Source organism: Mesoplodon mirus (genome assembly GCF_964341445.2).
Source record: "Mesoplodon mirus genome assembly, chromosome: 17".
Lineage (NCBI taxonomy): Eukaryota > Metazoa > Chordata > Mammalia > Artiodactyla > Ziphiidae > Mesoplodon > Mesoplodon mirus.
Genome location: NC_138993.1, coordinates 78,612,985 through 78,636,087, shown reverse-complemented (window position 1 = coordinate 78,636,087; position 23,103 = coordinate 78,612,985). Strand labels below are relative to the sequence as shown.

At 41.6% G+C, this 23,103-nt stretch overlaps 1 long non-coding RNA gene across 6 annotated transcripts in view; it reads left to right on the top strand.

The window, feature by feature from the left end:
* The window catches only part of LOC309792601, an 83,673-nt gene extending 62,375 nt beyond the window's left edge, over positions 1 to 21,298 (top strand). For 5 of the 6 annotated variants that reach the window (XR_014291740.1, XR_014291741.1, XR_014291742.1 and 2 more), the window contains exon 5: positions 20,654 to 21,298. This is a non-coding gene — a long non-coding RNA (uncharacterized lncRNA). Of the gene's footprint in view, positions 1 to 19,871; positions 20,391 to 20,653 lie in introns of those variants that run through there. The other variant, XR_014291745.1, reaches the window with a different exon arrangement.
* The last annotated feature ends 1,805 nt before the right edge of the window (positions 21,299 to 23,103 follow it).

The window sequence follows — 23,103 nt, the reverse complement described above, 5'->3', positions numbered from 1 at the left end:
CTACGTCTGTGTCCTTCATCCTTTCCTGCCCCTAGTTTCTTCATAAAGTTTTTTTTTTTAGATTGCATATATGTGTGTTAGCATACGGTATTTGCTTTTCTCTTTCTGACTTACTTCACTCTGTAGGACAGACTCTAGATCCATCCACCTCACTACAAATAACTCAATTTCCTTTCTTTTTATGGCTGAGTAATATTCCATTGTATATGTGTGCCACATCTTCTTTACCCATTCATCTGTCGATGGACACTTAGGTTGCTTCCATGTCCTGGCTATTGTAAATAGAGCTGCAGTGCACATTGTGGTACGTGACTCTTTTTGAATTATGATTTTCTCAGGATAAATGCCCAGTAGTGGGATTGCTGGGTCCTATGGTAGTTCTACTTTTAGTTTCTAAGGAACCTCCATACCATTCTCCCTAGTGGCTGTATCAATTTACATTCCCACCAGCAGTGCAAGAGGGTTCCCTTTTCTCCAATAAATGCCTCTCCAGCATTTATGGTTTGTAGATTTTTTGATGATGGCCATTCTGACTGGTGTGAGGTGATACCTCACTGTAGTTTTTATTTGCATTTCTCTAATGATTAGTGATGTTCAGCATCCTTTCATGTGTTTGTTGGCAACCTGTATATCTTCTTTGGAGAAATGTCTATATAGGTCTCCTGCCCATTTTTGGATTGGGTTTTTTGTTTTTGTGCTATTGAGCTACAGGAGTTGCTTGTAAATTTTGGACATTAATACTTAGTCATTTGCTTCATTTGAAAAAATTTTCTACCATTCTGAGGGTTGCCTTTTCATCTTTTTTATGCTTTCCCTTGCTGTGCAAAAGATTTTAAGTTTCATTAGGTCCCATTTTTTAATTTTTGTTTTTATTTCCGTTTCTCTAGGAGGTGGGTCAAAAAGGATCTTGCTGTGATTGGTGTCATAGATTGTTCTGCTTATGTTTTCCTATAAGATTTTACAGTGTCTGGTCTTACACTTAGGTCTCTAATCCATTTGGAGTTTATTTTTGTGTATGGTGTTAAGGAGTGTTCTAATTTCATTCTTTTACATGTAGCTGTCCAGTTTTCCCAGCACCACTTATTGAAGACACTGTCTTTTCTCCATTGTATATCCTTGCCTCCTTTGTCATAGATTAGTTAACCATAGGTACGTGGGTTTATCTCTGGGCTTTCTGTCCTGTTCTATTGATCTGTATTTCTGTTTTTGTGCCAGTACCATATTTTCTTGATTACTTTAGCTTTGTAGTGTAGTCTGAAGTCAGGAAGTCTGATTCCTCCAGCTCTTTTTTTTCCCCTCAAGACTGCTTTGGCTATCCGGGGTCTTTTGTGTCTCCCTACAAATTTTAAGATTTTTTGTTATAGTTCTGTAGAAAATGCCTCCAGTAATTTGATAGGGATTGCATTGAATCTGTAATTTGCTTTGGGTAGTGTAGTCATTTTCACAATATTGATTCTTCTAATCCAGGAACATTGTATATGTCTCCATCTGTTTATATCATATTTGATTTCTTTCACCAGTGTCTTATAGTTTTCTGAGTACAGGTCTTTTACTTCCTTAGATAGGTTTATTCCTATGTATTTTATTTTTTTGTTGCAATGGTAATGGGATTTTTTCCTTAATTTCTCTTTCTGATCTTTCATTGTTAGTGTAAAGGAATGAAAGAGATTTCTGTGCATTAATTGTGTATCCTGCAACTTTACCAAATTCATTGATTAGCTCTAGTAGTTTTCTGGTGGCATCTTTAGGCTTCTCTATCTATGGTATCATGTCATCTGCAAACAGTGACAATTTTACTTCTTCTTTTCCAATTTGTATTCCTTTTATTTCTTTTTCTTCTCTGATTGCTGCAGCTAGGACTTCCAAAACTATGTTGAATAATAGTGGCGAGAGTGGACATCCTCATCTTGTTCCTGATCTTAGAGGAAATGCTTTCAGTTTTTCACCATTGAGAATGATGTTTGCTGTCAGTTTGCCATATATGGGCTTTATTATGTTGAGGTAGGTTCCCTCTATGCCCACTTTCTGGAGAGTTTTTATATAAATGGGTGTTGAATTTTCTCAAAAGCTTTTCCTGCATCTATTGAATGATTATATGGTTTTTATTCTACAATTTGTTAATATGGTGTATCACATTGATTGATTTGTGTATATTGAAGAATCCTTGCATCCCTGGGATAAACCCCACTTAATCATGGTGTATGATCCTTTTAATGTGTTGTTCGATTCTGTTTGCTAGTATTTTGTTGAGGATTTTTACATTTATATTCATCAGTGATATTCGTCTATAATTTTCTTTTCTTGTAGTATCTTTGTCTGGTTTTCGTATTAGGGTGATGGTGGCATTATAGAATGAGTTTTGGAGTGTTCCTTCCCCTGAAATTTTTTTGAAGAGTTTGAGAAGGTTGGGTGTTAGCTCTTCCCTAAATGTTTGAGAGAATTCATCTGTGATGCCATCTGGTTCTGGGCTTTTGTTGGAAGATTTTTAATCACAGTTTCAATGTCATTACTTGTGATTGGTCTGTTCATATTTTATATTTCTTCCTGGTTCAGTCTTGGAACTGACTAAGAATTCTTAGAATTTGTCCATTTCTTCCAGGTTGTCCATTTTATTGGCATAGAGTTGCTTGTAATAGTCTCTTATGATGGTTTGTATTTCTGCAGTGTCTGTTGTAACTTCTCCTTTTTCATTTCTAATTTTAATGATTTGAGTCCTCTCCCTGTTTTTCTTGAGTCTGGCTAAAGGTTTATCATTTTTGTATATCTTCTCAAAGAACCAGCTTTTAGCTTTATTGATCTTTGCTCTTGTATTCTTTGTTTCTATTTCATTTATTTCTGCTCTGATCTTTATGATTTCTTTCCTTCTACTAACTTTGGGTTTTGTTCTTCTTTAGTTTCTCTAGGTGTAAGGTTAGATTGTTTATTTGAGATTTTTCTTGTTTTTTGATGTAGGCTTGTATTGCTATAAACTTCCCTCTTAGAATTGCTTTTGCTGCATCGCATAGGTTTTGGATCATCGTGTTTTTGTTGTCATTTGTCTCTAAGTAGTTTTTGATTTCCTCTTTTATTTCTTCAGTGATCTCTTGTATTTAGCAACGTATTGTTCAGCCTCCATGTGTTTGTGTTTTTTACGTTTTTTTCCCTGTAACTGATTTCTAATCTCATAGCATTGTGGTCGGCACAGCTGCTTGATGTGATTTCAGTTTTCTTAAATTTACTGAGGCTTTATTTGTGACCCAAGATGTGATCTATCCTGGAGAATGTTCTGTGTGCAGTTGAGAAGAACGTGTAATCTGCTGTTTTGGGATGGAATGTCCTATAAATATCAATTAAATTTATCTGGTCTCTTCTGTCATTTAAAGCTTATGTTTCCTTATTAATTTTCTGTCTGGATGATCACCATTGGTGTAAGTGAGGTGTTAAAGTCCCCTGCTATTATTTTGTTACTGCCGATTTCCTCTTTTATAGCTGTTAGCAGTTGCCTTATGTATTGAGGTGCTCCTATATTGGGAATATATATATATATATATATATACACACACACACACACACACACACATACATACATACATACATATATTTTTTTTTCTGGTACGCGGGCCTCTCACCGCTGCAGCCCCTCCCGCTGTGGAGCACAGGCTCCGGACGCGCAGGTTAAGGGGGCATGGCTCACAGGCCCAGCCTCTCCACGGCACGTGGGATCCTCCTGGGCCAGGGCACGAACCCACGTTCCCTACATTGGCAGGCGGACCCTCAACCCCTGCGCCACCAGGGAAGCCCCATATATATTTATAATTGTTATATCTTCTTCTTGGATTGATCCCTTGATCATGATGTAGTGTTTTTCCTTGTGTCTTGTAACATTCTTTATTTTAAAGTGTATTTTATCTGATATGAGTATTGCTACTCCAGCTTTCTTTTGATTTTCATTTGCATGGAATATATTTTTCCATCCCTTCACTTTCACTCTGTATGTGTCCCTAGGTCTGAAATGGGTCTCTTGTAGGCAGTATATATATGGGTCTTGTTTTTGCATCCATTCAGCGAACCTGTGTCTTTTGGTTGGAGCATTTATTCCATTCACGTTTAAGATAATTATCGATATGTATGTTCCTATGACCATTTTCTTAATTGTTTTGGGTTTGTTTTTGTAGGTCCTTTTCTTCTCTTGTGTTTCCCACTTAGAGAAGTTCCTTTAGTGTTTGTTGCAGAGCTGGTTTGGTGGTGCTGAATTCTCTTAGCTTTTGCTTGTCTGTAAAGCTTTTGATTTCTCCATCAAATCTGAATGAGATCCTTGCTGGATAGAGTAACCTTGACTGTAGGTTCTTCCCTTTCATCACCTTAAGTATATCATGCCACTCCCTTTTGGCTTCTAGAGTTTCTGCTGAGAAATCAGCTGTTAACCTTATGGGAGTTCCCTTGTATGTTATTTGCCATTTTTCCCTTGTTGCTTTCAATCATTTTTCATTTTCTTTAATTTTTGTCATTTTGATTCCTATGTGTATCGGCATTTTTCTCCTTTGGTTTATCCTGCCCGGCACTCTCTGTGCTTCCTGGACTTGGGTGGCTATTTCCTTTCCCATGCTAGGGAAGTTTTCGACTGTAATCTCTTCAAGTATTTTCTCTGGTCCTTTCTCTCTCTCTTCTCGTTCTGGGACCCCTAAAATGTGAATGTTGTTGCGTTTAACCTTGTCCCAGAGGTCTCTTAAGGTGTCTTCATTTATTTACATTCTTTTTCTTTATTCTGTTCCACGGTAGTGATTTCCACCTTTCTGTCTTCCAGGTCACTGATCCGTTCTTCTGCCACAGTTATTCTGCCACTGATTCCTTCTAGTGTATTTTTCATTTCAGTTATTGTGTTGTTCATCTCTGTTTGTTCTTTAATTCTTCTAGGTGTTTGTTCGTTAATTCTTCTAGGTCTTTGTTAAGCATTTCTTGCATCTTCTTGATCTTTGCCTCCATTCTTTTTCCAAGGTCTTGGATCATCTTCACTATCATTATTCTGAATTCTTTTTCTGGAAGGTTGCCTATCTCCACCTCATTTCGTCTTTTGTCTGGGGTTTTATCTTGTTCCTTGATCTGGTGTAAAGTCCTCTGCCTTTTCATTTTGTCTGTCTTTCTGTGAATGTGGTTTTCCTTCCACAGGCTGCAGAATTGTAGTCCTTCTTGTTTCTGCTGTCTGCCCTCCAGTGGATGAGTCTATCTTAGAGGCTTGTGCAAGCTTCCTGATGGGAGGGACTGGTGGTGGGTAGAGCTGGGTGTTGCTCTGGTGGGCAGAGCTCAATAAAACTTTAATCCACTTGTCTGCTGATGAATGGGACTGGGTTCCCTCCCTGTTGGTTGTTTGGCCTGAGGCAACCTAGCACTGGAGCCTACCTTGCTCTGGGTGGGGCTAAAGGCTACACTGGGAGGGCTTGTGCCAAGGAGTATTTCCCAGAACTTCTACTGCCAGTGTTGTTGTCCCCACGATGAGCCACAGCCACACCCCGCCTCTGCAGGAGACCCTCTAAAACTAGCAGGTAGGTCTGGTCAGTCTCCTATGGGGTCACTGCTCCTTCCCCTGGGTCTTGATATGCACGCTACTTTGTGTGTGCCCTCCAAGAGTGAAGTCTCTGTTGAGAATCTGAGTCTCTGAGTGGAGTTGAGACTCTGAGACTCTGAGTGGAGTCACACAGACTCTGGGTCCTGTGAAGCTTCGATGCTTTGTGGTTCTAGAAATCCTATAGAAGATGGTCCAAAGCAGGTGAAGCTAATGCTGTCAGTAGCGATGGTGAAGCCAAAGATCTGCAGTTCTGACTAGAGGTGCCGATGTACATACAGGACAAAATCATCTCGTGTTAATGTAGTTCAGGGACGTTTAAGATGAATGCAGTCATGTTAATACCTAACATATTCTATCCCGTGCCTCCCCTCAGGGACCCCCTCCTCAGTTCCTGAGGCTCCTGTAAGTCATGTACAGGGGAATGGAGAGTGGGCTCTGTCCAGTCTGAGCTCTGAGTTTCCCTGTGTGTATCTTAGGATACCTTGTATTTCTGTGGTGTCTGTTGTAACATCATCTCTTTCATTTCTGATTTATTTTGGCCCTCCATTTTTAAAAAAACATACTACTGTTGTCTTTTATTCTTTACAGAAGCTTAATAAGTGTTAGATCTACTACCCTTACTCTATGTGTACTTTTTGCAGTGAGATTTTTACTTTTGTTTGTTTTCTTGTTACTATCAATAGTTAGTCAGACTTCTTTTAAGCTACCTTCAACATTGCTTATAAAGCTGCTTTATTAGTGATGACAGAGCCTTAATGGAAGTCGTGTTCTGGTTGTAAATTAGAATGCACTGTGCCAGCAAAAAGCCCCTTAAGTTTAGGCCTCATTACTTCTTGTTCGTTTTTTTTTTTTTTTTTTTTAATTATTTATTTATTTTTGGCTGTGTTGAGTCTTCGTTTCTGTGCGAGGGCCTTCTCCAGTTGCGGCAAGCGGGGGCCACTCTTCATCGTGGTGCGGTGGCCTCTCACTGTCGCGGCCTCTCCCGTTGCGGAGCACAGGCTCCAGACGCACAGGCTCAATAGTTGTGGCACACGGGCTTAGTTGCTCTGCGGCATGTGGGATCTTCCCAGACCAGGGCTCGAACCCGTGTCCCCTGCATTCGCAGGCAGACTCCCAACCACTGCGCCACCAGGGAAGCCCCTCTTGTTCTTTTTTTAATTTAATTTTTATTTTTTATCAAAGCAAATTTGATTAAAACGTTTTGTTTGTTCTAGGTGTGCAACATGTGGTTCTTTTCCACATATACATATATCTATACTTCTTCGGATCATTTTCCCATGTAGGTTATGGCACAATGTCGAGTAGTCTTCTCTCGGTTTTCCGTGGGTCTTTGGTGATGATATATTTCACATGTGTTTCTATATCTGTGTTAACCCCAATATCCTAATGTATCCAATCCTCACACGTTTCCATTTGGTGAACCATAAGTTTGTTTAATGAATCTGTGATTGCCTTTCTTTGTGGAAATATCTTCATTGGTATCAATTTTTAGCTAACACCTGTAAGTGATATTATAGAATATGTGTCTTTTGCTTTCTGACTTAGTACACTTTGCCAGATTACCTCTAGAATCATCTATGGTGCTCCAAATGGCATTGTGTCATTTTTTTCCTTGTCTAATATTCCATCTGTACATGTACCAGTTCTTCTTTGTCCACTCACCTCTTGATGGACTTTTTGGTTGCCTCCATGTCTTGGCTATTGTAATACTACTGCAATGCAGATTTGCCTGCCTGTGTCTTTCCAATTCTGTCTTCTTATGTTATAGGCCCAGGATCGGGCCTGCTGTATCATATGGTAGCTCAGTGTTTACCTTTTAAAGGCACCTCCATTCTGTTCTCATTAGTGGCTCTTTCCAGGTTACGTCCCACTTAAAGTGGAGGGTATGCATTTCTCCACAACACCTTCAGCATTTATTGTTTGTAGATTCCTTGCTGATGGTTATTCTGACTGGTGTGAGCTAATATCTCTTTGTGGTTGGATTTGCATGTGCCTAATAATCCATTGAAATTTAGCTTTAAGGCATGTCCTTTCTTTTTCAAACTGTGAACAGAGCTTACCTCTTCAAATTCTTTTCTTGAGTATGTGCCACATTTTGAAATTTCTTGGCCATTACTTCCCTCAAGACATTTTGAGGGCAGGTTTCATATTCAGCCCTGCAGTACTTGTGCATATGAAGCGATCCTTAGCACAGGTTTTAAAGCTTCTGTTGCAGGTAACGGCAAGAGGGCAGCAGCATTTCTGTGTTCCCCACCCTGGTAACTAGGGAAACAGACCTTCCTGCCAGCGGTGTTCATCAGTTATAAGTTAGAGTAGAATGTGCCCGGATAAACCCCCAAACGGTTATGTCTCCATACTTATGTTGTGTTTTAAATTTAATTTATATTTTTCATTGTAGTAATACTCCATCGTGTACGTGGACGACTTCTTCGTTGTGCATTCCTCTGTTGATGGACATTTTCATTGCTTCCAAGTGTTGGCTATGGTAAATATTGCTGGAGGACAGGATTGCCAGCCTGTGTCTTTTTGATTCTCATCTTCTCAGGTGATAAGCCCAGCAGTGTGTATGCTAGATGCAATGGTAGCTCAATGTTTACCTTTTCAAGGCACCCGAATTCTGTTTTCATTAGTGGCTCTTACCACGTCCAACATACAACCGAGTGTACGCCTTTCTCCACAACCCCTTCAGCATCCATTGTTTCCAGAAATTTTGCTGATAGCCATTCTGACTGGTGTGAGATGATAAATTTTTGTAATTTGCATTTGCTGGTCTTTAATAATTACTAATGTTCAGCATTTTTCCAGGACTTTTCCTTTTCTTTAAAAAAAAGAGAAGAAAAAATGTGTGAGTCCAATATACCTCTTGAAATTGTCTTCTTGGAATGTTGCCTTCTTTTGAATTTTTTGGTCGATTTTTGACCCCAGGACTTTTTTGAGAGCAGGTGTCATTTACAGGCCTGCAATGATTGTGACTATTTGGTGACCATTAGCACTGCGTTTAAATCTGCTGTTGAGGGAAACGGCCACAAGGCGGCAGCATTTCTCCATTCCCAAATCTGGTTATTAGGATAGCAGAGCCTTTCTGGAAGTCGTGTTCCTAGTTTGTAAATTAGAATGGAATGTGCCAGGAAAACCCCCCATAAGTTTATGTCTGATTACTTCTTGTTCGTTATTTTAATTTTTTTAATCGGGGTAATGATTAGAATATTGTTTGCCCTAGGTGTACACAATCTGGTTTATTTAGACATTATATATATGTCTAGTCGTGTACAGAACCTCTTCCCATGTAAATTATTAGAGTGTTCCGTACACCTCCCTTGCTATATGGTCGGTCGTTTTGTTATATGTATTTAATAGGTATTTGTATACGTATGGTAAAAGTAATCTTAATTTATCCATTCCCCCACCTTTCCTTTTAGATGAGCACAGTTTGTTTTCTAAGTCTATGAGTGTCTTTCTCTGTGGAAATATGTTCATTTGTGTCAGTTGTTAGATAACACCTATAAATGATATCATAGGATATATGCCGTTAGCTTTCTAACATACCTCATGTTCTGTGATTATCTCTAGGCTCATCTGTGGTGCCTCAAAGAGCAGTGTTTCACTGTGTTCCATGGCTAATATTCCACTGTGTACATGGACCACTTCCTCTTTATCCATTCATCTGTTGGTGGACATTTTGGTTGTTTTCATGCCTTGGCTATTGTAAATATGGCTGCAGTGCAGCTGCTGCGGCCTGTGTCTTCTCGATTCTGGTCTTCTCAGGTGAGAGGCCCAGTGGTGGGCCTGCTGCATCGAATGGTGGCTCAATTTTCACTTTTAAACGCAACTCCTTTCTGTTCTCATTATTGGATGTTACCACTTTACATCTCACCAGCAGCTAGAGGGTACACAGTTCTCTAAAACCCCTTCAGCATTTATTGTTCATAGACTTTTTGCTGAAGGTCAGTCGACTAGTGTGAGTTGAATCCATTTTGTAGAAAAGATTTGCATGAGTCTAATAATTCCTGATGTTGAGCTTTTGTTGATTTTCCTGTTTTTAAAAAAAGAGTAAAACTTACCTCTTCATACTATCTCCTTGAAAAATTTGCCTGTTTTGAATTTTTTTGGCCATTCCCTAGCTCAGGATACTTTTTGAGGGCAAGTGTCCTTTATAACCCTGAGACCTTATGAATGTTAAGTGACCATTAGCTGTGGGCTTAAACCCCTCTTGCGGGAAATGGCCACAAGTCAACAGCATTTCTACATTTCGAACTCTGGGTTTTTGGGCAACAGAGCCTTCTTGGAAATCGTGTTAGGAGGCTGAAAATTAGAGTAGAATGTGCCAGGGCAAATCCCCAAGAGCTTATATCTCCTTACTTCTTGTTTGTTTTTTAAATTTAATTTTTTTATTTATTATCAGAGCAAATTAGATAAAAATGTTGTGCTTGTTCGATGTGTACAGTATCCAGTTTTTTATGTCTATGTATCTATCTATTCAGCTTTGGTGCTTTCCCATGTAGGTTATTACAGAATGTTGAGTAGACCTCTCTTGGTATTCCATAGGTATTTTGTGATTATATATTTCATATGTATTAGTACATGTCTGTTAACTCCCACATCCTAATTCATCCATTCCGTACACCTTTCCATTTGGTTAAACATAATTTTGTTTCCTGAATCCATGCCTGTCCTTCTCTTGGAAATAAGTTCTTGGGTATCAATTTTTAGGTAACACCTAGAAGTGATGTCATAGGATTATCAGTCTTTTGGTTTCTTTCTTACTTCAAGTTGGGTGATGATCTTAAGTTCTGTCTGTGGTGGTGCAAACGCACTGTTTCATTCGTTTCCTTTCTTTTTTTTTTAAAGAAGATGTTGGGGGTAGGAGTTTATTAATTTATTTTTGCTGTGTTGGGTCTTCGTTTCTGTGTGAGGACTTTCTCTAGTTGTGGCAAGCGGGGGCCACTCTTCATTGCAGTGTGTGGGCCTCTCACTATTGCGGCCTCTCTTGTTGCGGAGCACAGGCTCCAGACGTGCAGGCTCAGTAGTTGTGGCTCACGGGCCTAGTTGCTCCATGGCATGTGGGATCCTCCAAGACCAGGGCTCGAACCCATGTGCCCTGCATTAGCAGGCAGATTCTCAACCACTGCGCCACCAGGTAAGCCCTGTTTCATTCTTTTCCATGGCTAATACTCCATTATGTACATGGACCTCTTCTTCTTTGTGCGTTGTTCTGTTGATGGACATTTTGTTTTTTGCCAATTCCTGGCTATTGGAAATGTTCGTGCAGTGCAGTATTGCCACCCTGTGTCTTTTTGTTTCTGCTCTCTCAGGTGATAGGCCCATCAAAGGGCCTACCGGATCACATTCTACGTCAATTTTTACGTTTAAACGGACATCCATTTTCTTCTCACTACTGGCTATTACCAGTTCACATCCCCCAGCAGCCAGAGGGTACACAGTTCTCTGAAACCCCTTCAGCATTTATTCTTTGTAAACTTTTTGCTGATGATCATTCTGATGGCTGTGAGGTGAACCTTTCTGTAGATTCGATTTGCATGGCTTTATTAATTCCTGATGTTGAGCATTTTTCCTTGCCTCTTTTTTATTTTATACGAACAGAAAAAAGAAAAGAGACAAAGTGTGCGTAAAATATGCCTGTTGAAATTGTCTTCTTGAAATGTTGACGTCTTTTGAATTTTCTTGTTGATTTATGACGCCAGGATTTTTTTTTGATGGCAGGTGTCATTTACAGGCCTGCAATTATTTTGAATATTACGTGACCATTAGCGCTGGGTTTAAAGCTGCTGCTGTGGGAAACGGCCAAAAGGCGGCAGCATTTCTCCATTCCCAAATCTGGTTGCTAGGGCAGCAGAGCGTTTATGGAAGTCGTGTTCCTAGGCTGTAAGTTAGAATGGAATGTGTCACGAAAAAGCCCCTTAAGTTTATGTCTCTTTACTTCTTGTTCGTTTTTTTAATTCAATTTTTATTTTTTATCACAACGAATTTGATTACAATGTTTTATTTGTTCTAGCTATGCGTGATGTGGTTCTTTTACACATATACATATATCTATTCTTCTTCGGATCCTTTTTCCATGTAGGTTATGACACAATATTGAGTAGTCTTCTCTTGGTATTCCCTAAGTCTTTGGTGATTATATATTCCACATGTGTTTGTATATCTCTGTTAACTCCAATATCCTAATGTATCCAATCCTCACACCTCTCCATTTGTTGAACCATAAGTTTGTTTAATGAATCTGTGTTTGCCTTTTACTGTGGAAATATCTTCATTGGTATCAGTTTTTAGCTAACACCTATAGGTGATATCATATGATATGTGTCTTTCATTTTCTGTCTTACCACAAGTTGCGTGATTACCTCTAGACTCACCTTGGGTGCTGCAAATGGCGTTGTTTCATTTTTTTCCTTGGCTAATATTCCATTTGAACAGGTACCAGTTCTTCTTTGTCCACTCAATTGTTGATGGACTTTTTGGTTGCTTCTATGTCTTGGCTATTGTAATACTGTGCAACACAGATTTGCCTGCCGGTGTTTTCCCAATTCTGTCTTCTTAGGTTATAGGCCCAGGAGTTGGCCTGCTGAATCTTATGGTAGCTCAATGTTAACCTTTTAAAGGCACCTCCATTCTGTTCCCATTAGTGGCTCTTACCAGGTTACGTCCCACTTCAAATTGAGGGTATGCATTTCTCCACAACCCCTTCAGCATTTATTGTTTGTAGGTTTTTTTGCTGATGGTTATTCTGAGGGGTGCGAGCTGATACCTCTTTGTGGTTGGATTTGAATGTGTCTCATAATACTTTGAAATGAGCTTTCAGGAATGTCTTTTTATTTTTCAAACTCTGAGTACAGCTTATCTGTTCAACTTGTTTTCTTAAAGTATGTGCCACATTTTGAAATTTTTGCCCTTTACGTGCGTCAAGACATTTTGAGGGCAGGTTTCATTTACAGCCCTGAAATACGTGTGCATATGAAGTGACCATTAGCACAGGTTTTAAAGCTGCTGTGGCAGTTCACGGCCAGAGGGCGGCAGCATTTCTACGTTCCCCACTCTGGTAACTAGGGAAACAGACCTTCCTGCCAGTGGTGTTCTGGGTTATACATTTGAGTGGAATGTTTCCGGATAAACACTCAAAAGCTTATGTCTCCTTACTTATGTTTGCTTTTGAAATTTAATTTTTATGTTTTATTGGAGTAATATTCCATTGTGTACATGACCACATCTTCTTTGTGCATTCCTATGTTAATGCACATTTTTGTTGTTTGCAAGTGTTGGCTATGGTAAATATTGCTGGAGTACAGGATTGCCAACCTGTGTCTTTTTGATTCTCATCTTCTCAGGTGATAGCCCCAGCACTGGGTATGCTTGATTGAATGGTAGCTCAATGTTTACCTTTTCAAGGCACCTCCATTGTGTTTCCATTAGTGGCTCTTACCATGTCCCACTTAGCAACAAGAGTATGCATTTCTCGAAAACCCCTTCAGCATTCATTGTTTGAACAATTTTGGCCAATGGCCATTCTGACTGGTGTAAGCTGATAGGTTTTTGTAATTTGGATTTGCATGTCTTTAATAATTCCTAATGTTCAACATTTTCCCACACCCTTTTCTTTTCTATTAAAAAAAAAAGTTTGAGTACAATATACCTCTTGAAATTTTCTTCTTGGTAGATGGCCCTCTTTTGAATTTTTTGGTCAATTTTCGACCCCAGGATTTTTTTTGATGCCAGGTGTCATTTACAGGCCTGCAATGATTGTGGATATTTAGGTTGTAAATTAGAATGGAATGTGCCAGGAAAAAGCCCCTTAAGTTTATGTCTCAATACTTCTTATTAGTTTTTTTGATTTAATTTTTATTTTTTACCACAACAAATTTGATTACAATGTTTTGTTTTTTCTAGGTGTTCATGATGTGGTTCTTTTACACATATACATACATGTATTCTTCTTTGGATCCTTTCCCCATGTAGGTTATGACACAATCTTGAGTAGTCTTCTCTTGGTATTCCGTGGATCTTTGGTGATTACGTATTTCACATGTGTCTGTATACCTCTGTTAACCCCAATATCGTAATGTATCCAATCCTCACACCTTTCCATTTCGTGAACCATAAGTTTGTTTAATGAATCTGTGGTTGCCTTCCTCTATGGAAATATCTTCACTGGTATCATTTTTAGAAAACAACTATAAGTGATATCATAGGATATGTGTCTCTTTCTGACTTACTACAAGTAATGTGATTACTTCTACACTCATCTACGGTGCTGCAAATTGCATTGTTTCATATTTTTCCTTGGCTAATATTCCGTCTGTACATGTACCAGTTCTTCTTTGTCCACCCATCTGTTGATGCACCTTTTGGTTGCTTCCATATATTGGCTATTGTAATACTGCTGCAATGCCGATATGCCAGCCTGTGTCTTTCCGATTCTGTCTTCTTAGGTTATAGTTCCAGGAATGGGCCTGCTGGATCATATCGTAGCTCAATATTTACCTTTTAAAGGCACCTCCATTCTGTTCTCATTAGTGGCTCTTTCCAGGTTACGGCCCACTTAAAGTTGAGTGTATGCATTTCTCCCCAACACCTTCAGCATTCCGTGTTTGTAGTTTTCATGCTGATGGTTATTCTGACTGGTGTGAGCTGATACCTCTTTGTGGTTGGATTTACATGCGTCTAATAATCCATTGAAATTGAGCGTTAAGGCATATCCTTTTTTTTTCAAACTGTGATTACAGCTTACTTCTTCAAATTTTTTCTTAAAGTATGTGCTACATTTTGAAATTTTTTGGCCATTACCTCCCACAAGACATTTTGAGGGCTGGTTTCACTTATAGCCCTGCAGTACTTTTTCATATGAAGTGACGATTAGCACAGGTTTTAACGCTGCTGTTTCAGGTAACGGCGAGAGGGTGGCAGCATTTCTACATTCCACATGCTGGTACTAGGGAAACAGACCTTCCTGACAGTGGTGTTGCTCTGTTATAAATTAGAGCGGAATGTGCCCGGATAAACCCACAAAAGCTGATGTCGCCTTACTTATGCTTGTTTTTTTAAAAATTTAATTTATACTTTTTAGTGGAGTAATATTCCATTGTGTACATGGGCCACTTCTTCTTTGTGCATTCCTCTGTAGATGGACATTTTTGTTGCTTCCAAGTGTTGGCTATGGTAAATATTGCTGGAGTACAGGTTTGCCAGCCTGTGACCTTTTCATTCTCATTTTCTCAGGTGATAGGCAAAGCAGTAGGTATGCTTGATTGACTGGAAGCTCAATGTTTACCTTTTCAAAGCACCTCCATTGTGTTTTCATTAGTGGCTCTTACCACGTCCCACTTAGCACCGAGGGTACGCATTTCTCCACAACCCCTTCAGCATTCATTGCACAATTTTTGCCGATGGCCGTTCTGACTTGTGTTAGCTGATAGGTTTTTGTATTTTGGATTTGCATGTCCTTAGTAATTCCTAATGCTTAGCATTTTCCCACACCTTTTTATTTTCTATTTTTAAAAAAAGAAAAATAGTGTGAGTAGTATATATCTCTTGAAATTTTCTTCTTGGAAGGTTGCCGTTTTTAAATTTTTTAGTCGATTTTCGACCCCAGGATCTTTTTTGAGGGCACGTGTTATTTACAGGCCTGCAATTATTGAGAATATTTAGTGACCTTTAGCACTGGGTTTAAAGCTGCTCTTGTGGGAAACGGCCACAAGGAGGCAGCGTTTCTCCATTACGAAATCTGGTTACTAAGGGCAGCAGAGCTTTTCTGGAAGTCGTGTTCCTAGCTTGTAAATTAGAACGGAATGTGTCAGAAAAAAGCCCCTTAAGTTTATGTCTCATTACTTACTCTTCGTGTTTTTACTTTAATTTTCATTTGTTATCAGAGCACGTTTGATTACACTGTTCTGTTTGTTCTAGGTGTGCAAGATGAGATTCTTTTACACACACACACACACACATATATATATATATGTATTCTTCTTCAGATCCTTTTCCCATGTAGGTTATGACACAATGTTGAGAGTCTCTTGGTATGCCATAGTTCTTTGGTGATTACGTATTTCACATGTTTTTGTATATCACTGTTTACCCCAATATCATAATGTATCCAATCCTCACAGCTTCCATTTGGTGTACCATAAGTTTGTTTAATGAATCTGTGATAGCCTTTCTCTGTGGAAGTATCTTCATTGGTATCAATTTTTAGGTAACACCTATAAGTGATATCATAGGAAAGGTGTCTTTCACTTTCTGACTAACTACAAGTAGCGTGATTACTTCGAGACTCATCTATGGGCTGCAAATGACATTGTTTCATTTTTTACCCAGGTAATATTCCATCTCTACATGTAGCAGTTCTTCTTTGCCCGCCCATCTGTTGGTGGACTTTTTGGTTGCTTCCATATCTTGGCTATTGTATTACTGTGCAGTGCATATTTGCCTGCCTGTGTCTTTCCAATTCTGTCTTCTTAGGTTATAGGTCCAGGAATGGGCCTGCTGGATCATATGGTAGCTCAATGTTTACCTTTTAAAGGCACCTCCATTCTCTTCTCATTAGTAGATCTTTCCAGGTTACATCCCTGTTAAAGTTGAGGGTATGCATTTCTCCACAACACCTTCAGCATTCAGTATTTGTAGTTTTCTTGCTGATGGTTATTCTGACTGGTGTGAGCTGATACCTCTTAGTGGTTGTATTTGCATATGTCTAATAATCCGTTCAAATTGAGCTTTAAGACGTTCTTTTTTTTCAAACTGTGATTACAGCTTACTTTTTCAACTTGTTTTCTTAAAATATGTGCCACATATTGCAAATTTTGGCCATTACCTCCCTCAAGACATTTTGAGGGCAGGTTTTATTTCCTGCCCTGCAGTACTTGTTCATATGAAGTGACCGTCAGCACAGATTTTAAAGCTGCTGTTGCAGGTAACGGCCAGAGAGCAGCAGCATTTCTGTTTTTCCCACTCTGCTACCTAGGGAAACAGACCTTCCTGCCAGTGGTGTTCCTCAGTTATAAAGTAGAGTGGAATGTGCCCTGATAATCCCCAAAAGCTTATGTCTCCTTGCTTATGTTTGTTTTTAAAATTTAACTTATATTTTTTAGTGGAGTAATATTCCACTGTGTACACGGACCACTTGTTCTTTGTGCAGTCCTCTGTTGATGGACATTTTCATTGCTTCCAAGTGTTGGCTATGGGAAATATTGCTGGAGTGCAAGTTTCCCAGCCTGTGACTTTTTGATTCTCATTTTCTCAGGTGATAGGCCCAGCAGTGGGTATGCTTGATTGAATGGTAGCTCAATGTTTACATTTTCAAAGCACCTCCATTGTGTTTTCATTAGTGGCTCTTACCATGTCCCTCTTATAACTGAGGGTACGCATTTCTCCACAGTCCCTTCACATTTATTGTTTGCAGCATTTTTGCTGTGGCCATTCTGACTGGTGTGAGCTGATAGGTTTTTGTAATTTGGGTTTGCCTGTCTTTAAAAATTCCTGAAATTTATCATCTTTCCAGGCCTTTTTCTTTTCTGTTAAAAAAAAAAGAGAAAAAAACTGTGAGTACAATATACCTCTTGAAGTCTCTTGTTGAAAGGTTCCCCTCCTTCAGAAAGTTCTGGTGGATTTTGGTCCACAGGATATTTTTTTCAGGGCAGGTTTCATTTACAGGCCTGGAATGATTGCAAATATTTAATGACCATTAGCACTGGGTTTAAGCTGCTGTGGTGGGAAACGGCCACAAGGCAGCAGCATTTCTCCTTTACCAAAACTGGTTACTAGCGTAGCAGAGCCGTTCTGGAAGTCGTTTTCCTAACTTGTAAATTTGAACGGAATGTGCCAGGAAAAGCCCCCATAAGTTTATGTCTCATTGCTTCTTGTTTGTTTTTTTAATTGGGGTAATGATTAGAATGTTGTTTCTCCAAGGCCTACACACTCTGGTTCATTTGCACATTATATATATATATATATATATATATATATATATATATATATATATATATTCATGTACGGTACCTCTTCCCATGTAAATTATTACATAGTGTTCCGTAGATCTCCCTTGCTATATGGTCAGTCTTTCTGTTATATGTATTTAATATGTACTTGTATACATATGGTAAACCTAATCTTTATTTATCCATTCCCACCACTTTTCCTTTTAGCTAAGCATAGTTTGTTTGCTACGTCTGTGAGTGTCTTTCTCTGTGGGAATATGTTCATTTGTGTCAGTTGTTATATAACACCTATAAGTGATATCCTAGGATATGTGTCTTTTGCTTTCCCAGTTACCTCATGTTCCGTCATTATCTCTAGGCTCATCTATGAGCACTGTTTCATTCTTTTCCATGGCTAATATTCCATTGTGTACATTGACTTATTATTCTTTGTGCGTTGTTCTGTTGATGGACCTTTCGGTTTCTTCCAAGTCTTATCTATGGTAAATGTTCCACAGTGCATGATTGCCAGCCTGTGTCTTTCTGATTCTGCTCTGCTCAGGTGATAGTCCCATGAAAGGGCCTACCAGATCACATACTACCTCAATTTTTACGTTTAAACGCACATGCATTCTGTTCTCACTACTGGCTATTACCAGTTTACATCCCCCAGCATCCAGAGGGTACACAGTCCTCTGAAACCCCTTCAGCAATTATTGTAAACTTTTTTCTGATCATCATTCTGATGGCTGTGAGGTGAACGTTTCTGTTGCATGGCTTTATTAATTCCTGATGTTGAGCAGTTTTCCATGGCTGTTTTTTTTAACAAGAAAAAAAAAGAAAAGTGTGCATGAAATATGCCTTTTGAAATTGTCTTCTTGAAATGTTGACGTCTTTTGAATTTTCTGGTCGATTTATGACGCCAGGATTTTTTTTGACGGCAGGTGTCATTCACAGGCCTGCATTTATTTTGAATATTACGTGACCATTAGCGCTGGGTTTAAAGCTGCTGTTTTGGGAAACGGCCACAAGGCGGCAGCACTTCTCCATTCCCAAAATCTGGTTGCTAGAGCAAAAGAGCGTTTCTGGAAGTCGTGTTCTAGGTTGTAAATTAGAATGGAATGTGCCAGGAAAACGCCCCTTAAATTTATGTCTCATTAATTCTTGTTCGTTTTCTTAATTTAATTTTTATTTTTTAACAGAGCAAATTTGATTTCACTGTTCTGTTTGTTCTAGGTGTGTAAGATGAGGTAAAAGTACACACACACACACACACACACACACACACACACACACACACATATATATTCTTCTTCAGATCCTTTTCCCATGTAGGTTATGACACAATGTTGAGTAGTCTTCTCTTGGTATGCCATAGGTCTTTGGAGATTATGTATTTCACATGTGTTTGTATATCTCTGTTGAGCCCAATATCGTGATGTATCCAGTCCTCACACTTTTCCATTTGGTGAACCATAAGTTTGTTTAATGAAGCTGTGATTGACTTTCTCTGGAAATATCTTCATTGGTATCAATTTGTAGGTAACACCTATAAGTGATATCACAGGATATGTGTCTTTCACTTTCTGACTTACTACAAGTGTGTGATTACTTCGAGACTCATCTATGGTGCTGCAAATGACATTGTTTCATTTTTTCACTAGCTAATATTCCATCTCTACATGTAGCAGTTCTTTGTCCACCCATCTGTTGGTGGACTTTTTGGTTGCTTCCATGTCTTGGCTATTGTAATACTGCTGCAATGCAGATTTGCCTGCCTGTGTCTTTCCAATTCTGTCTTCTTAGGTTATAGGTCCAGGAATGGGCCTGCCGGATCATATGGTAGCTCAATGTTTACCTTTTATTTTTATTTTTTTGCGGTACACGGGCCTCTCACTTTTGTGCCCTCTCCCGTTGCTGAGCTCAGCGGCCATGGCTCACGGGCCTAGTCGCTCCGCGGCATGTGGGATCTTCCCGGACCGGGGCACGAACCCGCATTCCCTGCATCGGCAGGTGGACTCTGAACCACTGCGCCACCAGGGAAGCCCAATGTTTACCTTTTAAAAGCAGCTCCATTCTGTACTCATTCGTGGCTCTTTCCAGGTTACGTCCCTCTTAAAGTTGAGGGTATGCTTTTCTCCACAACACCTTCAGCATTCAGTGTTTCTTGTTTTCTTGCTGATGGTTATTCTGACTGGTGTGAGCTGATACCTCTTTGTGGTTGGATTTGCATGTCTAATAATCCGTTCAAATTGAGCTTTAAGGCATTTCCTTTTTTTTTTCAAACTGTGATTACAGCTTACTTTTTCAACTTGTTTTCTTAAAGTATGTGCCACATATTGCAAATTTTGGCCATTACCTCCCTCAAGACATTTTGAGGGCTGGTTTTATTTCCTGCCCTGCAGTACCCACAGTGCTCCTCCCAGCTGAACACAAACCCCTCAGCCCTGCACCAGGACACATGATCATGGACTCCACAGCCACAGGAGCCAAACCTGAAAGAACCTGAAGGCCATCAGAAGCGGATGCAGAAATGAACCATGCACGCTCCTAGGAAGGAATATTCCACAGCAATGGAGTACATTTTGTTTAAAGGTAGTAAAACTATAAAAATTATTTTTTAAAAAACTATATTCACAAGATGAAAGAATCTCATGGACACAATGCTGAGCCATCAAGAGCAATAAAGCAGCAAGCACGGTACACCCCCTTACAGACTTTGGAACTAGGCAAAGTTGGGCTGCATTGTTTAGGGATGCGTGCTTATGTGTAAACTATGAGGACAAGTCACTGACGCAAAATCAGGAGAACAGCTACCACACAGTGGGGAGGAGGCTGGGACGAGGGAAGGGCACTCCTGGGTGTCCACTCATCATGTTCTGTTTCTTTTTTTTGTTTTTTGCGGTACGCGGACCTCTCACTGTTGTGGCGTCTCCCGTTGCGGAGCACAGGATCCAGACGCGCAGGCTCCGCGGCCATGGCTCACGGGCCCAGCCACTCCATGGCATGTGGGATCTTCCTGGGCCGGGGCACGAACCCGTGTCCCCTGCATCGGCAAGTGAACTCTCAACCACTGCGCCACCAGGGAAGCCCCATGTTCTGTTTCTTGATGTTTATGATTATTCTTTACATGTATATAACCTAATCCTTAATATGTACTTACAGCTTATCATTATTCTTTATTAAGAAGGGCGTCCAAAGTAGAAGGAGACCTGCTTCTCCCAAGGAAGAAAAGGAATAGTTTCTACCAGTGAAATCGCGATACCACGGCTGCTTCAACCATCAAGCCTGACAACAACTCCCGTGAGAGGGGCACCGGGGCCACAACACTCAGAAGGAGGCTCTGGGGCCTCAGTCCTGGGTCACTGCCTCTGAGGAGCCCACGGCACCTGGTCAAAGTTCTCAGTCATTCTGTGCACGACCCTTTTGCCTTGGCTGCTCTGGCACAGCTCGGCCGGCACCATCGCTGGGAGAAAAAGAAGAAACGTGCAGAAGAGGGAACCGGGCTTCAAGCTGACCCACCTCCTTCTACAGAGACGATGCCACACTCCCTAAGGAAGGACAGCAAGGCCACAGAATCCAGCCTCTCTGCCTGAGGCCTGGCCACACTAGCGCCCCACGCTTCTGATGCCACAGGGAGAATTTCGCTAGGTGACCTCAGACCACCTGGTTGGACACATGGGGCTTTCAGACACGCAGGTCCTGTCCGACCCCGCACCTCTGGGGTCACAATCTGGAGGTGGGCCTGGAAGCCTCCAGGTTTTTGCTTTTGATAACATCTTTGTTGACGTTGAATTTCTTTACCACACAGTTAGTTAACCCATTTTAAGTATTCAGCTCAGTTGTGTTTTGCATATTCACAGGGTTGTGCAGCCACCAGCACAAGGCACTTGACAACATTTCCATCATCCCCCCAGAACCCCACTCTTTAGAGGTCACCCCTCATTTCCCACAGCCCCGGCACCCCCAGTCCACTTTCTGTCTCTGTGGGCTTGCCTGTTCTGGATGTCTCATGTAAGCGGAATCCACTAATTGTCTTTTTCTGTCTGGCCTCTCTCACTGAGCATCATGTTTTCGAGGTTCATCCACATCAGCGCCTGTGTCAGTGCTTCACTTCTTTCCCATGGCTGAGTCGCCCTGACCCTCTCTGCTTTTAACTCTATAATTAACTGTGTCTCCCTGCCTGCACCGCACGCGGCTGAGGAGGATTTCACCTTCTGTCATTCTTGGGGTGTAAGCTGAACTTTGAACCAACACCAAGGGGTCCTGTGCAGAGGCTGAGAGCCCAGCCCCACACGGTGCACAGTTGCCCTGTGTGACCAGAGCCCAGGAGGAAGGGTGAGATTGGCCTGCCCATTCACAGGACCAGCGTCCTACGGTCTCATGGGAAACCAACTCGCTCGTCAGCGTCTCGTGAGAGCTGCTCCCCACCATGCCACGTGGGCAAGACAGGCTGGTCAGGGGCCACGGTGCTGCCTTCAGCTCAGGCCCACTCACACTAACTGTCTAGTTGGCAAGTGCCGAGGCTCCAGGGGAGGGTCCTTCCTGCTTCTTCCAGCTTCTTGGGGCTCCAGGCATCCCTGGGCTTCTGGCTGCATCCCTCCCACCTCTGCCTTCATCTTCACGTGGCTTCCCCCGTGTCCGTGCCTCCACTCATCATATAAGCACGCAGTTACACAGGATTGGGACCACCCTAGGGCCCCTGTCTCACCTAGTTACACGACCAGGCCCTGCTTCCAAATGAGGTCATGTCCTGAGCCCCTGGGGTCCGGACATGGATGTCCCTTTCCCTGGGGGGTACACAATCCCGCTTCAGTCTGAGGTAACAGTAATGTTGCCCAGGAAACAAGCCAGCCCCTTACCTAAGCCAGCCCCTCGAAGAGGTCTGAGCCTGCCTGGTCTCCTGGAAACTGGGCAGGAGAGTGTGGCTCAGGACCCGAGTGTGAAGGACACCAGGAAGCTCCCGTGTGAGGCTCCTCTTCGCAGCAGCAGCACTGGACCAGCTGATGAGGTCCGGCAGGGCAACCCCGAGCTCTTTAGGGGACTCGACCCACGTGGACTGGGGGCGACAGGCAGCAGTGAGTGGGCGTGTGATGAAGTGTATGTGACGGGCCTGCAGTGAGCAGGTGAGCACGTGTGTGTGTGACATCAGGCACACGTGATGGGTCAGCAGTGAGCACACATGTCTGAGATCAGGGGCGGTACACACTCACGTGACCAGGTTCACATGGCATCTTAGCGGGCAGGGCACCACAGGGCTGCAGTGCTGCCACGGGCTCGAGCCACCCACCCTGCCTGGTGTGGAGCATCCCTCCCCCACCACGTGCCCCAGCAGCTCCCACGTCCGCAGCCGCGCAGTGGCTGCACCTGTGCAGAGTACTTCGCCTGGGCAAGTACTTCTTGAAGAGGGTCACCTCCGTGGTGACGGCGACCTTCCTCTTCTGCTGCTTCAGCGGGGGTGCCCCTGCCAGTGCCTGCTTGTACCAAGGCATCCGGGCCGCAGAGGGCTGGTCTCTGCACCTGAGACCAAAGAGAAGGGCTTGAGGGGCTGCACTTTCTCCCACCAGGAGCCGCATTTCCAGGGGGACCAGCGGGGGCATGTCAGACACACACGGCCAGACATTCTGGTTCATCTTC